The sequence below is a fragment of the Ranitomeya imitator genome, chromosome 5 (assembly GCF_032444005.1).
Source record: "Ranitomeya imitator isolate aRanImi1 chromosome 5, aRanImi1.pri, whole genome shotgun sequence".
NCBI classification, from domain to species: Eukaryota; Metazoa; Chordata; class Amphibia; order Anura; family Dendrobatidae; genus Ranitomeya; species Ranitomeya imitator.
Genome location: NC_091286.1, coordinates 77,893,000 through 77,910,306, shown reverse-complemented (window position 1 = coordinate 77,910,306; position 17,307 = coordinate 77,893,000). Strand labels below are relative to the sequence as shown.

The 17,307-nt window shown below is 41.2% G+C and overlaps 1 long non-coding RNA gene across 1 annotated transcript in view; it reads right to left on the bottom strand.

Annotated features, from left to right (window-relative positions):
• Positions 1-5,981: 5,981 nt before the first annotated feature.
• Positions 5,982-17,307, bottom strand: part of LOC138680541 (uncharacterized) — a 159,540-nt gene continuing 148,214 nt past the window's right edge. The window contains exons 2-3 of the long non-coding RNA XR_011321645.1: positions 6,892-7,009; positions 5,982-6,055 (exon numbers count right to left, since the gene is read on the bottom strand). This is a non-coding gene — a long non-coding RNA (uncharacterized lncRNA). The remainder of the gene's footprint in view (positions 6,056-6,891; positions 7,010-17,307) is intronic.

The following is a 17,307-nucleotide window of genomic DNA, read 5'->3' as shown; positions in this document are numbered from 1 at the left end:
ACCAGCTAGACTCCTTACAAAGACTGGTTTTGGCTCCCAGTCTGAAGCTTTAGCTTGCACAAATAAAAATATTGCTATCAACATTTAGGTCTCGACTCTCGAGTGATCAATTTCTAACTAGTTATCCCACTGCATATTAATGCTAGAACATAACACACTGTATATCATTAAACATGTATTTAAGTCTTAACTTACTGTCGGTTTTGGCTGAGACAGGCTTTATGTCCCGCGAAGCAATTAGGACGTTCAGATGTTTTTCTTAAACCAAGCAGAGGATGTGGAAGATGTTTTTCGTCCTCTTGATGTTCTGTAAAATACACGGTTAGTGAGACTAGTTGATCATGAAAAGAACATTGATTCTACTCTACAGCCATCCTGGGATTGGAGACCCCCAGCATACTAGGAAATGACTTAAGGGGAAACTGTCACCATGAAAACACAGTTCTATCTGCAGACATCATATAATAGATCTGGGGGATGAGTAGATTGCTATATAATGTAGTTGTGTGAGAAAACATTCAGTATTACCTGTGTTTTAATCATTGATTCCTTTGCTTTTTCTTGGATTTTCGGACCAGTTGGCGGTACTATCACTAACTGACACATTTCTTTGTACAAGTATGTATACAGAGGTGCTGTCAACCACGGATAGGACTGCCCACTGGACCACAAGTCCCAGAAAGAGCAGAAGTTTAAATGATTAACTCCTACTTGACCTATGACATATATATACGTCATAGTTTGTGCTCTGCATTACATGCAGGCTACTATTCTGAACCCTCATGTTTTTAGGCACATGAGAGCTGATCTGATCAGCTGTCCTGTGCCCCTAACAGCCGTGAGTGTAATCACGATCCACCCATAGCTGTTAACCTATTAAATGCTGCTGTCAATCTACAAAACGGTGGCATTTATCATGGTCACGGCAGAAGCGCGTCACTAATCTCGCCCATCGTCGTGCCCGTCACATAAATGCGAGATGCCAATGGGATCGCATTACAACCCGGGGTCTGCAAGAGACCCCTGTGGCTGTCATTGCTGATCTGCTATGAGCGCCATCCTAAGCCCAGCGCTCAGAGTAAATGATCATGTCTGCTACAGGCAGCAGGGCTGAAGCGAACAGATGATTGCAGCTTCAAGTCTCCTAAATAGAGTATTGAAACAAGTAAAAAGTGGAAAAAAATGTTTTTAAAATATGAAGAGAATTTAAAAAATAAAAATTCAAATCACTCGCTTTTGCCCCATTCAAAATAAAGTGATAAAACAAAAAAAATAAAATACACAAATATTTGGTATCAATAGGACCTGTATGATCATGGTGTTTTTGAGGATTTCTCTTTCTTTTATGGGTACGTGAGGAGCGACATCAGTCACAATATTTGTTTTGCCCTCATGCTTTCCCGTAATGAAGAATATTGAAATTAGGTTAAATTCTCACTAAGGACAACATTTGCAAGGAGTTTGTGTGGGTTTCCTCTCGGTTCCTCCCACACTCCAAAGCCATACTGAGGGGGAATTTTGATTGTAAGCCCCAATGGGGACAGTAATAACAATGTAAGTAAAACGTTGTGGAAATAATGGCGCTACATACAGTGGGGAAAATAAGCTTTTGACACACTGCCAATTCTGCAAGTTCACCCACCTACAAAGAATGGAGAGGTCTGTAATTTTTAATGTAAGTACACTTTTTTTTTGCCTTCCTCTGGATCAACATGTTAGGTTAGGCTATGGGTTGAACTAGATGGACATATAGTCTTCCTTCAACCTTAATAACTATGTAACTATGTAACTTCAACCGTGAGAGATAGAATCTTAAAAAAATCCAGAAAATCACATTGTATGATTTTTGCATAATTAATTAGTATTTTATTGTATGAAATAAGTATTTGAAAATAGAAAAACAGAACTTAATATTTGGTACAGAAACCTTTATTTGCAATTACAGAGGTCATATGTAGTAGTTCTTTCCCAAGTTTTCACACACTGCAGCAGGGATGTTGGCCCACTCCTCCATACAGATCCTCTCCAGATCTGTCAAGTTTCGGCAATGGTGGAGAGGTTGGAGTGTGATTAACTGAGTGTGTGGACAGGTGTCTTTTATACAGATAACAAGTTCAAACAGGTGCAATTAATACAGGTTATGAGTGTAGAGTAGGAGAAATTCTTAAAGAAAAACTAACAGTTCTCCGAGAACCAGAATTCTTGCTGGTTGGTAGGTGATCAAATAATAATATAATAATAATCTTTATTTTTATATAGCGCTAACATATTCTGCAGCGCTTTACAGGTTGCACACATTATCATCACTGTCCCCGATGGGGCTCACAATCTTAATTCCCTATCAGTATGTCTTTGGAATGTGGGAGGAAACCGGAGTACCCGGAGGAAACCCACACAAACACGGGGAGAACATACAAACTCCTTGCAGATATTGTCCAAGGTGGGATTAGAACCCAGGACCCCAGCGCTGCAAGGCTGCAGTGTTAACCACTGAGCCACCGTGCTGCCCTACTTATTTCATGCAATAAAATGCAAATCAATGATGTAAAAATCATAAACTAAATCTAGAAAATCACATTGTAAGATTCTGTGTCTCACAGTTGAAGTGTACCTATGATAAAAATTACAGACTTCTCCATTCTTTGTAGGTGGGAAAACTTGCAAAATTGGCATTGCATCAAATACTTATATTCCCCACTGTAAGTGCGATAAATATATAAAATACACATCATATAAATGTTGTAACCTCTAATTGGTGCAGTGACGTATAAAAAGATGGACCAAACCACTAGAGTTACCTCTGTGTCTAGGGTTTATTCACTGACATTTTCCTTTAAGAGACTTTTTTATAATGGTGTTTTTCCATTAAATTTATGTCATAAAAGTCCTGAGTACTTACTGTCAGAGTTGGCGATCGCGTTCTGATATGCCTTGAATTTGGCCACCATATCACTAACCGGGCCGGGAAGGATTTCGATGTTTTTGAGCTTGTCCCTTTTTTCAGCCAAGGGTCCGTGAGGAGCTTTATGATTTCCTGTAGCAGAAACCACAGAAATCAGTATTTTGATAATAAACACTTCTCTATATTTCCCATAGATTATTACCTCTACGTCTACGGATCTTTTACTGACAAGATTCGATTTTTACAAGGTTGTTTTTCTTTTCACTGCGTTTCTAATATATTTTCAGAAGGGGAGAAAAAACAGAAACGCAAAAAGAGAAGACTTCAATGGGCTGTGTTATATACTGCGTGCGTGGGCTGTTATATACCACGTGAGCTGTGTTATATGCTATGTGGGCTGTTATACACTGTGGGCTGTGCTATATACTCCGTGGGCTGAGTTATATACTATGTGGCTGTGCTATATACTCCGTGTGGCTGTGCTACATAGTTTGTAAGCTTGCGAGCAGGGCCCTCACTCCTCCTGGTATCTGTTTTGAACTGTATTTCTGTTATGATGTAATGTTTATTGTCTGTACAAGTCCCCTCTATAATTTGTAAAGCGCTGCGGAATATGTTGGCGCTATATAAATAAAATTATTATTATTTATTATTATATACTATGTGGCTGTGCTTTATACTACGTGGCTGTGCAATATACTACGTGGCTGTAATATGTACTACATGGCTGTGCTATTTACTACGTGGGCTGTTATATACTTCGTGGCTGTGCTATATACTACATGGCCGGCCACGAACAATCAGTGACAGGCGCAGTCCGGCCACAAATTGGAGCAGGATTTGAACCACGCTTCGCTAATTGGTCGCGGTTGGCCGAATCCTGTGTATTCAATGTATTATTCTAAAAGCTTCATAAATAAACTACATACATATTCTAGAATACCCGATGCGTTAGATTCGGGCTACTATCTAGTATAAAATAAACATCATATAAATGTCATAACCTCTAATTGGTACAGTGATGTATAAAAAAGATGGACCAAACCACTAGAGTTACCTCTGTGTCTAAGGTTTATTCACTGACATTTTCCTTCAAGAGACTTTTTTTATAAGGGCGTTTTTCCATTAAATTTGTCATAAAACCCCTGAGTACTTACTGTCAGAGTTGGCGATCGCATCCTGATGTGCCTTGATTTTGGCGACCATATCCCTAACCTGACCAGGAGGGATTTTGATGTTTTTGAGCTCGTCTCTTTTTTCAGCCAAGGGTCCGCAACGAACTTCATGATTTCTAATATTTAGATTATTATCATGTTTTCCTGTAAAGAAATCACAGAAATCAGTATTTTGATTATAAACACTTCTCTATGTTTTCCATAGATTATTACCTCTACGTCTATGGATATTTTACTGACAAGATTCTTTAAGAGACGATTTTTACAAGGTTGTTTTTCTTTTCATTGTGTTTCTAATATATTTTCAGAAGGGGACAAAAACAGAAACGCAAAAGGGAAAACCTCAATGTCGTGAAGGGATTAAAAAATGGGTTTTATTACCGCTACCTCTGCTCTATAATATGGAACCTGCACTTTAAACTGTATTTTCTTGATGACTGGTTCTCTGTAAAGAAGACTATTCACCACAAATGATTCTTGTTGAACTGGACACATGATGGAATATTGGCAGTAAATTGGAATAAAATATTTTTTAAAATTTGCCTCAGTTAAGTAGATATTAGTAATCAAAATACTTGTCGTTACAAGAGAACGTTTGTGAAATCAGAGTGGGATTTGCCAGAGAGTTTTCACTGGGGGTGTACTTCTTTTCCCTCTGTGATGCTGGCCACATCTAAAAAATGGGATCTAGTTTTAGGCTGCACATTTAAAAAAGGATATTCAGAAATTAGAGTCAGTTCGAAGGTGGGAAATTAGATTATTACAGGGCATGGAAGGCCTCTCATATGATGAGAGGTGGAAAAGTTGGGCTTCTTACATGAGATCTCATTAACATCTATAAATATGTGTGGTCAATACAAAGGTTTAGCACATGACTTATTCCTTACAAGGACCATACTTAGGACTAGGGGGCACACATTACCGATGGAAGAAAGACGATAACTGCAGCTAATTAGGAAAGGGTTCTTGCAGTTGGAGCAGTCAGACTTTGGAATACCAAAAACTTTGATTTTGAGCACTTTGAGGGGTGCAGTTTTTAGAATTGTGTCATTTTTGGGTATTTTCTGTATTAAATGCTCCTCAAAGTAACTTCAAATGTGAAGTGGTCCCTAACAAAATTGTTTTTACAAGTTTAGTTGGAAAAATGAGAAAAATGCTATTGCTGATCAACTTTTAACTCCTTGAACTTTCTAAGAAAAAAAATTATGTTTCAAAAATTGTGCTGATGATAGCTAGACATGTGGGAAATTTTATTTATTACCTATTTTGTGTGCAAACACTCTGGTTTAAGGACTTGAAATAAAAAAATTTTAAATTGCAAAATTTTCCGATATTTTCAGACATAAACTCAATTTATACTGAACAAATTTTACCACTGTAATGGAGTTCAATATGTATAGAAAAAACTATCTCAGAATCGGTGGGATCTGTTGAAGCGTTCAATAATTATTACCACATAAAGTGACAATGATCAGAATGAAAAAAATTGGCCTGGTCATGAAGGCGAAAAAAGGCTGTGGCTCAAAAGGTTTAAGAGACCATTTCTAAAAAGATGTTCTTCTATTAATTACGTATCAAATGTCCCCAGAGTAAGTCATCGATTCATAAAGCTGTTACCAAGTTATAAAAAAGCAAAACAATAATTATTGGCATATAGATTTTATAGTCTTGTCCGGGGTTAGAAAAATGTAATTGGTTTGTTTCAAAAATAAGAGAACCCCTGTCTACAGGTTGTGCCTGGTATTGTAGCTCAGCTCCAGTGAAGGGAATGCTACAGAGCTGCAATACCAGGAACAAGCTGAAGATTTTGAAAGCACAGGTTTTTTTTTGGTCTTTTTATGGCAGCCCTGTTTTTCTTATCCTGGAGAACTGCTTTAGTGTCAGATTGGTTAGGCTGTACTTACCGAGAGGTTTAGCCGTAGTCTCTCTGTCTCCAGTAGAATCCTGAGGTTTATCATTTCTCCTCCTTTTCGGATATCTTTAAAACAGTAAAATATAAGGTATATTGTGAATTACAGAGTAACATATCTGTATTCTGCAGAATGAAATATAGACTCTTATGTTTCTTCATTCATTTTGTCTGTTACATTCTGCAGAAACATTGGCAATAAGTAACATTTTGGTATTTATCAACCATTTTTCATGTACATGAAAGTTCAATATGTGTGGATCATACTGGATTGTAAGGTCATATGAAGATTAGCCATGAGTGGATTTATTTGAGTGGAATTCAATTTTGCTCATATTTACAAAACTCAGAATTTTGGAGAACACAGATTTTTTGTAATTCACTCCACGTAAATAAGACAAAGTGGAAGCTAGCTGCAGCCGCCAGCTTCCGGAACAGTAGAGCGCTGGCAAAAAGTTTAGCTCTCCTCTCTGACCGACTTCTGCTGCTTTATTCTTGATGGCCAATTTTCCACACTACCATTGTACCGCGCCTCTGGCCAAGTGTTCCCTTTGGATTGGAACTTTGGCTACAAGCGGGCACCGAAAGGTCTTTGCTCATGTAAGCCCCAACCAAGAGCCAACAATGGGCCGGAGTTGCGGGCAGTGGGGGCTTCCGGAGAGGGGCTTGGTGATATATGAACTTTATTTTCTTCTTTCCTCCATTTATTATGATCTGGGACTGGGGAGACCCCAGAGCATAATAGGGAACAATCAATTTGTGAAGAATAATTTTGCTGTGAATCGAATCTCTATAAAACCTGCATGATTTGGCAGAATTTTGTCAGAGCCTCTCATCTGTAATAAAGATGTAATTTTTTTTTACAGATCCCATGTACAATATAAATCATCCTTTCCAATACTCACCTACATATGATGTAATGGATGAGACCAATGAATATTCCAAGGAGGTAACTGATGATGGGACCTACACAATAAATTATGAATTTCTTCCAAAAGTTGTTTGGAGGCACAATACCATCCACTGAAAAAGAAGAAAGAATATGTATATTATATATATTCAATAACTTGTCTGTAATACACTATGCCATTATTATCGAAGCAGTCCTATAAAGGGAATCTATCACCAGGCTTTTGCCATGTTATCTGAGACAAAGGTAATATAGAAGCATAGACCTTTATTATACCGATGTGTCAATTACTGGACTGTTTCAATAGAATCACTGTTTTACCAGCAATTGATTATCACCACAGGACAACTGGTCTTGCGCCTCCTAGTCCAGCCAGGCCTCCAGCACTGATTAGCTGCTTTCTGTCAATATACAATGTAAACACAAAGCTGTGGCGGGGTTATACACAGCTCAGAACCTGATCTCTGCTCAATCTGCAGCATAGAAATCTGTGACTATTATATATTCTATTGGACTGTAGGACCCGGCAAGACGATTGCAAAATTATGTCTCAGGGATGATGCCATATTAATATAAAAATAGATATAATGGACGATATAGAGATCTATCCAGTTGCTTAGGTAGAGACCGATGTGTCACGGTGAAAAATTTTGACCTGGGTCTCCACCTGAATATTTCTCAGATGTATGGTCCCTTGTAGCATTCCAGATCCTCATGTACAATGTCCCCATCCTGTAATAAAGTCCCCAATTCGGGCTTCTTATAATGATATCACCCATCCTGGCCCCTTCCTATAATAATGTTCCCCATCCTGGACCTCATTCAGTAATAATATCCACCATCTTGATATAAAGTCTTTATCCTTGGCCCCTTCTAGGTATAATGTCCTCCATCCTGGTATAATGTCTCCCTTTCCCAGTATAATGTCCTTGGTATAATGTCTCCCTTTCTTGGTATAATGTCCTCAATCCTTTGCCTCTTCCTGGTATAATGTTCCAGTTATATATATCCCCATCTCGATATATTTTTCCAGTAATAATGTCCCTGTTCTACAGCTCTTCTCTAACAAAAGTAAAAAATGAAATGATTCTATTCAAATTCCCCGACTCCCACTACTTGTGACATCTTCTTCCATAGCCGGAGCAGAAGCAGCTGACTTTAGCGCGCCAGTGACAGGAAGTGCATGACATCGCTAGCATGCGCCACTCGGTGAATATTTGTGCCGCAGTGAATTTCAGCTCAATGTATGTCTGCAGGGCCCACCTACCCAGGCCTGGTCGCACTCACTGTGACCTCGATCGTTAGGCCCCGGATCTATCTATATCCAGGTATGTAAACATATCAAAAGGGCCTCTGTGTCTAGAGAAAAAAAGGTTAAAGGAAATCTGGAGGCTTTTCCATAACTAGATAATATTACTAGATATCTGCTCTAGATTACTGGAGAAGAGGGATTGGTCCAGGAGTGGAGTCTGCAGCATTTATTAGGAAGGAACATTGGCTACAGAACATCGGGGTTACTACAAATTAATGGTACCGCTCATTACAGTAATGAATATGGACCCGACTCCTCTCCCATAGGGGTGGAGCCGCATATTCATTACTGTAATGAGTGGTACCATGTGACCGCTCAATACAGGAAGAAGCTGTCAGCGCCCGGAGAACCAGGGACCTGCAGGGACCGTGCCAGGAGCAAGTGAGTATAACGGGGGCATATTCACCTGTCCCACATTCCACCATCGATGCTGCTCCGTCTTCCGCGTCCTCTGCAGTGACGTTCAGATCAGAGGGCACGATGACGCAATTAGTGTGTGCGCCGCCCTCTGCCTGAACAGTCAGTGCAGAGGAGGCGGAAAACACATCGGCGCCGATGGTGGAACGGGGACAGGTGAATGTAGTAAGTGTCCGGGGCCTGAGCGACGAGAGGGAGTATGTGACTCTTTTTTTTATCGCAGCAACAGCACATGGGGCAAATATCTCTATGCAGCAACTTATGTGGCCATAGTCAGCATTTGTGCAGCATTAAATGGGGCAAATGTCTATGGAACATCTTATGGGGCCATAATCTGCATTTGTGCAGCATTATATGGGGCAAATGTCTGTATGGAGCATCTTATGGGGGCCATAATCAGCATTTGTGCAGCATTATATGAGGCAAATGTCTGTATGGAGCATCTTATGGGGGCCATAATCAGCATTTGTGCAGCATTATATGAGGCAAATGTCTGTATGGAGCATCTTATGGGGGCCATAATCAGCATTTCTGCAGCATTGTATGAGGCAAATGTCTCTATGGAGCATCTTATGGGGGCCATAATCAGCATTTCTGCAGCATTGTATGAGGCAAATATCTCTATGCAGCAACTTATGGGGCCATAGTCAGCATTTGTGCAGCATTAAATGGGGCAAATGTCTATGGAACATTTTATGGGGCCATAATCAGCATTTGTGCAGCATTATATGGGGCAAATGTCTGTATGGAGCATCTTATGGGGCTATAATCAGCATTTGTGCAGCATTATATGAGGCAAATGTCTGTATGGAGCATCTTATGGGGGCCATAATCAGCATTTGTGCAGCATTATATGAGGCAAATGTCTGTATGGAGCATCTTATGGGGGCCATAATCAGCATTTCTGCAGCATTGTATGAGGCAAATGTCTGTATGGAGCATCTTATGGGGGCCATAATCAGCATTTGTGCAGCATTATATGAGGCAAATGTCTGTATGGAGCATCTTATGGGGGCCATAATCAGCATTTCTGCAGCATTGTATGAGGCAAACGTCTCTATGGAGCATCTTATGGGGTCATAATCAGCAGTTGTGCAGCATTATATGGGGCATATTTTAATATGGAGCATTTTATGGGGCCCATCATAAACTGTATGGAGCATTACATGGGGCTCCTAATTCAATATGGATATTCAAAAACACTTAACCTACTGATGTCTCAATTAGTTTTACTTTTATTGGTACCTATTTTTATTTTTTACATTTACCGCTAGCTGCTGCATTTTCCACACTAAGCTTATACTCGAGTCATTAAGTTTTCCCAGTTTTTTTGTGGCAAAATTAGGGGTCTCGGCTTATACTCGGGTCGGCTTATACTTGAGTATATACAGTATTTCCTATACCTCCCTTTTGTTATATGTAGAAGTTATTGTGTCCAGCCTGCAGTATTACACCTCTATGTCTTATTTATATATTATTTGACTAAACGCTTGTATCAGTCCTGGTCATGTATTTAGCATTAGATCCTTCATGACCTTTGATGTACATGTATGTCAAAGGTCGTGCCCTTGTGTATAATGCCGTTCACATGTCAAGCCTGCATGTCTCCTGGAAGTTAATGGCTGATTCATGTGATTTTAACAGTTGCGGATGGAGTAGAGCTTCACCAATGGGTGTTAACCTGTTTAATGCCATTATGAATCTCTGACATTTGCATTTAACACGTGCCGTGGGGGGTTATATCAGAAGCTGATCGGTGTACCCGTGACATGTTGGGGGGTGACGATGGGTTGCCATGGCAGCCGAGGATCTGCTGAAGATGCCATGCTTGTTGTGCGGATCCTCTTGTGAAAGTGCCTGTAGCTGTTCATAGGAAAACGTGGCTTTAGCTATACATAGCAGTGTTTATCCTCTGTTATGGATAGCACAATCAACCAGACAATCACAGTTTCAAGTCCCTAAAGAGGACTATTGAGTACAGTAAAAATATAGTAAAAAATGAAAAAAGTTCATTCAAAATTAAACACTTTAAAAAATAATTCTAAATTCACTTTTGTTATCGCTGCATTTGTCAATGGAGATCTCAATGTGAAATCATGACAAGCGGAACACGAGGAGCGGAACACGGGTGATGTCACAATGGGTCAGATAACTGCAACCACTAAACATGGAGCAGCTCCATCAATCTATATATGATTAATATAATATTAATATATAAGGACCAAGCCGCGTTAGAGGGTATTATGAATTTATGGGGGCAGCATAGGGGACACTATTATTATATGGGGACTAGATAAGGGGTCAAAATTACTGTATATGGGTCACATAGGAGGAAATGATTAAAAATCGAAATCGCCAGAATAAAATTTTTTGGCAGCTGCAACATTGCAATAAAAGGTGATCAAAACATTAAATGGACCCCAAAATGGTATCAGTAAAAATGTGAACTCAGGGCACAAAAAATAAGCCTTCACCCAGCTTAATGGGGTTTACCTCATAATATGTGAATATTTGGAAAAGTGCTTACCTGCTGGGATTGTATGTTCGATGTTGATAGGCGCCATATGCTTTGGCCAGGATTCACGGCGGCGGATGTTGACAGACACGCCTTCCTCAGATGCTAATAGCACACTCACGATTAAAAGAAATCGAAAGAGCATTTTAGCCTGAAGAAATATTGCTTAATGTGTAATCACAGTGAGCTTCTTCAGACAAAGCCTCTTCCTGCAGCGTCGCTGCCTTATAACCACACATTCCGTGATGTCACAATGGAGATCTCTATGTGACATCACAAGGAGCGGAACATGAGTGATGTCACCATGGGTCAGATAACTGCAACCACTAAACATGGAGCAGCTCCATCAATCTATATATGATTAATATAATATTAATGTATAAGGACCAAGCCGCGTTAGAGCATATTATGAATGTATGGGGGCCAATATTATTGTAAGGGGGCAGCAAAGGGGGACATTATTATTATATGGGGGTCAGATAAGGGGACAATATTACTGTATATGGGTCACAAAGGAGGAAATGATTAATATATTAGAGGCACATAAATGGACATTATTTTTTTTTTTATTTGTTTCTTGTATGTGGTAGTATTGGTGCACTGTGTGCAAAACTATTAAAGGGGTTGTATGGCCCTTATTTTGCCCCCTAGAAAGTAATAATGCCCTGTGTGCCTTTTTGATAGTCACAGTAACCTGAGTTCCCCTATAACCATACGTGCCCACTTTACATTTAATAGTATCCCAAGTCTCCACCCTGTACAGCTCTCTTATACACAGTATAAGGCCCACTCACTGTATAGTACCACCCACACAGTATACTGACCCCTTAGTAACCCCCAAACTGTTTGATGGTTTCACCACTGTATGATGGCCTCCTCACTGTAATCTCCACACTGTATGATGCCCCTAGATAGCCTCCATATAGTATAATGCACCAGATAGTCCTTAATATAGTATAATGCACTTCCCATAGGCCTACTTTATATTGTATAATGCACCCCCCATAGGCAGACTCTATAGCACAAGGCAGCACCCCGATAGACAAACCTTATAGTATAAGACAGCACTCCATAGGCAGACCCTGTAGTATAATACAGAACCCCATAGGCGGACCCTGTAGTATAAGGAAGCACCCCCATAGGCAGACTCTGTAGGGTAATGCATCACCTCCATAGGCAGACCCTGTAGTATAAGGCAGCACCCCCATAGGCAGACCCTGTAGTATAAGAAAGCACTCCTATAGGCAGACTCTATAGTATTGTGAAGGAACAAATTATGAAAGATTCTCCATTTTGTGCTTTGACTCCATTTTGTTTTTGGTTAAAGATAAATTCTGTTATTTACTTAGGTAGAAGATTACAGCTGCTATGAAATAACTGTCCTGTTTCTCACGAAGATAACATTTTGTTATTTAGCTAGTCTATGGTTCATAATTGGTATAAAGACCTTGAGTATTCTAACTCAAGTGAGCCAGATAAGAGACTCGTGGGGGTATCGCTATACAAGACTGAGGCATCTGTTAATATGTTTTTCTATGCCAAAAAGACATGACCATATCTGTAGTTCCCATTTTTCCTGTATCCTCATGGGTTAAGTTTTTCCTGTATTCTTATAGGTTAAGAACTGTGAACGTGTTCTTATGCTGATTGGTTGAAGTATAATTTCTATGACTATGAAAAGTCAGAGAATAAACGGGGCCCAGAGATCTGCTCGATCCCCCACACAGAGGCACGAGTCTCCGTCTGGTCACTTTCAGTTGCCGGCAACGCCCTGTAAATTAATCTGGAAATCACTGAGTCAACCGTGAAGGATCACTTTAGATCCTCCCTCAACAGCTTGGCGCCCGAAAACGTGGGGCCCCAACCAGGAACGCCTCTGCCCCCCGGAGGACAACAAGACAAAGGACCCTCCGAGCGGACACAGGCACTGGAAAATTGGGACTGATCATCCCCCACATCCCCTGACCGTTTGGTGTGGTTTTCCTGTGTTTGTTGCTGCAAGGAGGATCTGAGGTTTGTCCCCGATGGTGGGGTGATTTTTGGGTGGAATCATATAGAGGTGTATTTCCGTTGGGAGCCCAGTGCTCGAACCGTACCTCATAAGGGACGGACACCCCGGATTGACCAGTGATGTAATTCTCTTTATAGTCAAAATATCCTGAATTCCTGATCATTGTTAGAATCAGGCGCGGTGAGGTGATCGAAGATTGGGTAGGATACGTAACTCAGGAATATATAGAAGTATACAATATATATATCCAGAGGTATTCGGAGGGAAGTCTAAGACGCCCTCCTCCTTTCACTGAGTACCGCGTTTTTGGGTTGTCCCAGTGGGGGACAGGTAAACCTAGTGGAATAGACTATATATGGCCACTCTGGTACTATGCACGACAAAGTAAGGATATTTAGCTCTAACGGAGAATCATGTTTCCATGGAAGTAAGAGAAGACTTTGAATTTGTGTGTTGAATCTGATATTGTTAGCCCAAAGATGGGGAAAATATTCTCAATCATTGGTTTTTCTAAGGTGGTCTGGTTTTTCATATGAATTGTGTAATGAAGGTTTTGTAGAAATTAATTAAGTCTGAGAACTGCTGTATTCTGTTTCTGTGTGAAATTTGGGATGGGAGGGGTCAAACATCTGCGCTATTGCTTTCTTTTGTGTTGAGGAATGCTGTGATGTTCTTATCTGTGTTTCTGGTATGGAGGGGGCGAGTCGCTGCGTCCTCTCGGAATTTTCTATCCTTGTGTTGTGTAGTATGTGCAATAGTACAATGTTGTATTGAATTAGAAAGAAATATCGTAAGTTCAAGTTGGAATTTGAAAGTGAAAGAATTGTGCCTATTTTAGAAGAAAACATGTAAGAGATTGTTTGATTATCAGTGTAAGTAATTAAAAGATTGGTAAAAGATTCACCTGCTTCAAGTTGAGTGGTTGATATATAGTAAATTAAGGATTAACAGAGAAAGTGAATTCGGATTTGTTTTTGTTACGTTGAAAAAGGGAAGCTGTCTACTACTATGACAAAGACTGAGAAAGTGGCTGAATGTTTTGTGGTGCAGGAAGAAATTGAGAAAGTGATTGAGGGTGGCATGATGTATAACCTGGACGGGGGAACCTATGAGAGTGGTGTTGATTTCTGTAATGCTTTAAAGGTTTGGGCACAAGATAGATTAGCGGACCAAGCTACCTCCCTCATAGATGTCACACAGGACAAGGGGGAGACTGCCGAGAAGTTCTATGGGCGTCTTATGGTAGTATTTAAAGATCTGGGGTTTTCACTGTATAATAAAGCCCATACACACCTTTTTTGTAGTAGCTTTGATGTCCAGCCTTAAATCTGAATTGAAAGAGGCAATAATGTCAGTTAGATCCGATATTGAGACTTCCATTCCGGATGATGCATTAAAAGTAGTACAAAGTTTCCAGAAGAACTTAACCCATTCTGTATCAGCAGCTGCAGCGATCTTTACTCGCTCTCTAGTCCCCCCCCCTCCCCCGCCCCAGCTGCAAGGACACAGCTCCCAGCTCGGTTCCTTATCAGTGGCCCAGACTTTAGCTCCAGCCCCCCTCCCTTACACAAATCCAGTCTTACGCTCCAATATCTATTTTAACCCTGTGTCTGGAAATCTCCCTCGCCATGTTAATTCTCAGACAAAGACAATATGATGGATGTATAAGTGCACCTGAGCAGACCTAGAGAGTTGGTGAGCCAAGATGATGGTCAAATGGTATTTACGTTATATAATCCCTATGCAGATGAACATAATGAGATGTATATCTTACATGCCCTTCCCACGGTTATGATGGCCCTGATAGGCCCAGATCCACCCCCAATAATACCTGTAAAACCAGTAAAAGTGTTTCTCAAACCTGGTGCCCCTTTTCCCAAAGTCCATCAGTACCCTTTGAAACATGATCAGGAGCGGGGCCTCAAGGGGCAAATACAAACGTTACTCGATAATGGTGCCCTGGTACCCTGTGTTTCCCCATGTAACACGCCCTTGTTTCCCGTTAAGAAAAAGACCCCACCCGGCCAACCCCCTGTGTACCGGCTGGTACAAGACCTACGGGCAGTTAATGCAGCTACTGTTCTAGAAACTCCAGTAGTGCCTAATCCATATACTCTTGTCCCAGATATCTCAGGATGCTGCTTGGTTCAGTTATCGACCTCGCCAATGCCTTCTTCAGCATTCCATTACACCCAGATTGCCAGTTCGTTTGCATTCACTTATCAGGGACGACAATTGATGTGGACAGTTATGCCACAAGGGGCCCAAAACAGTCCCAATCAGTTTGCAAAAAAAATATGGGCGAGTGTCTTTAACCCTGTCAGTTAGAATATCCCTATGTCACGTTGCTTCAGCATGTGGCTGATCTTTTGTTGTGTGCACAGACAGAGCAGAAAGCCATTGTTGCCACTGTTAGTTTTCACAAGTATCTGGCAGATCTGAACTGTCAGGTTTCGGCCTAGAAACTTCGGTTCTGCCTTGGTCAAGTGATATTTTTGGGTCACTGTCTCCTTCAGGGTGCCAGACACCTCACAGAAGAAAAAAAATAGCCGTCAGCTCCCTTCCTTTCCCAAAAGATGAGACTGAACTCCAGCGTTTCCTTGGACTATGTATTTATTGTTGTCAGTGGATACCGGACACATCCCGCATAATGCTACCTCTCTACAAGGCCCTGAAAGACTGTTCAAGATATGCTGATGATTTTGGCAGATTCCACACCGGATAAGCTGTTACCACGGAAGATACTGTATTGCTCGGAGCTGCACTCCCTCCCTCCCTGTCAGGACAAGAAGCAGAACTTCAGGATCTGTCTACTGCATGTACTTTGGCCAAAGACAGGCGGGCTAATATATACGGACTCACAGTATGCATTTGGTATTGCTCATGATTTTGGAGCCCTATGGACCAATCGAGGGTTTGTTACTACCGCCGGGACTCAGTGAAGAATGTTGAAGCTGTTTAAAGCCCTCATGGACTCAATCAAATTACCTACCCAGGTGGCCATTATCAAAGTTAAGGAGCATGGTACTATGGAACAGGCCACAGACTGTTGGTAACACCTTTGCGGATATGCAAGCAAAAGCCGCTGCTCTCCTACCCGTTGAACTGACCATACCAGCTATGGTGACCACACGCTCTCAGCGTAAACAGTTACAAGAAACACTGACTCTACAGGAACCTGATGATCTATGCCAGACTGAGGTTTTCTGCCGGACCCCGCGAGACCGCTTAATGACGATGCAGAGAATGTCTCCAAAGGAAGAAGTGAAGCAGTGGAAAGCTGATGGAGCACGTATGGACAATGGTCGCTGGATAAAGGACCAACTTGTGTGTCTCCCTAAGCGGATGTACCCTGCTATTGCCACGTGGGCGCATGGGCCCACACATCGAGGTATCTGTCAGACCTGCAATCCCGGTCAACTTCAACGTGTAACCCCGAAGCACCTTGCTAAGCCCGACTATCCTTTCCAAAGGCTCCAGGTGGACCACATCACGTTGCCTAAGTCTGGAAGGTATGAATATTGTCTGGTGGTTGTCGATATGTTCTCCAGTTGGCCAGAAGTATTCCCTGTTACCAACGTGACTGCAAAGATCACAGCAAAGAAACTGGTGATGGAAGTTATATGCAGATATGGTGTTCCAGAAGTTGTTGAAAGTGACCAAGGCCCGGACTTTTCTTCTCATGTGTATCAGGAGGTTCTGACAATGCTTGGATCCACTGTAGCCCTCCATACTCCGTACCATCCACAATCTAGTAGGAAAATTAAGAGGCTGAAAGGCACACTGAAGGGACAATTGACCAAAATGATGCAGGAGACTACGGCTCCATGGCCAGGGCTCTTACACATTCGTACTACCCCTATTGCAAAACATGGCCTGTCCCCTAATGAGATATTGTTTGGTGCCAGGCCCCCAGTTGCAAATTTCAGTCTCAGTAGTTATCAGAAGAAACTGTCCGTGCTGTTCAATATGTTATTCATCTTAGTAAAAATGTTGCTAACACCCATGTTTTAGTTTCTTCTTCCCTTCCAGATTCAGCAGAAACCGACACTTGTCACAATTTGAAGCCTGGTGGTTTTATGGTCGTGAAAAGCTATGTCAGTAAACACGGACTAGAACCCTTGTATGATGGTCCCTACCAAGTCCTCCTCATTAT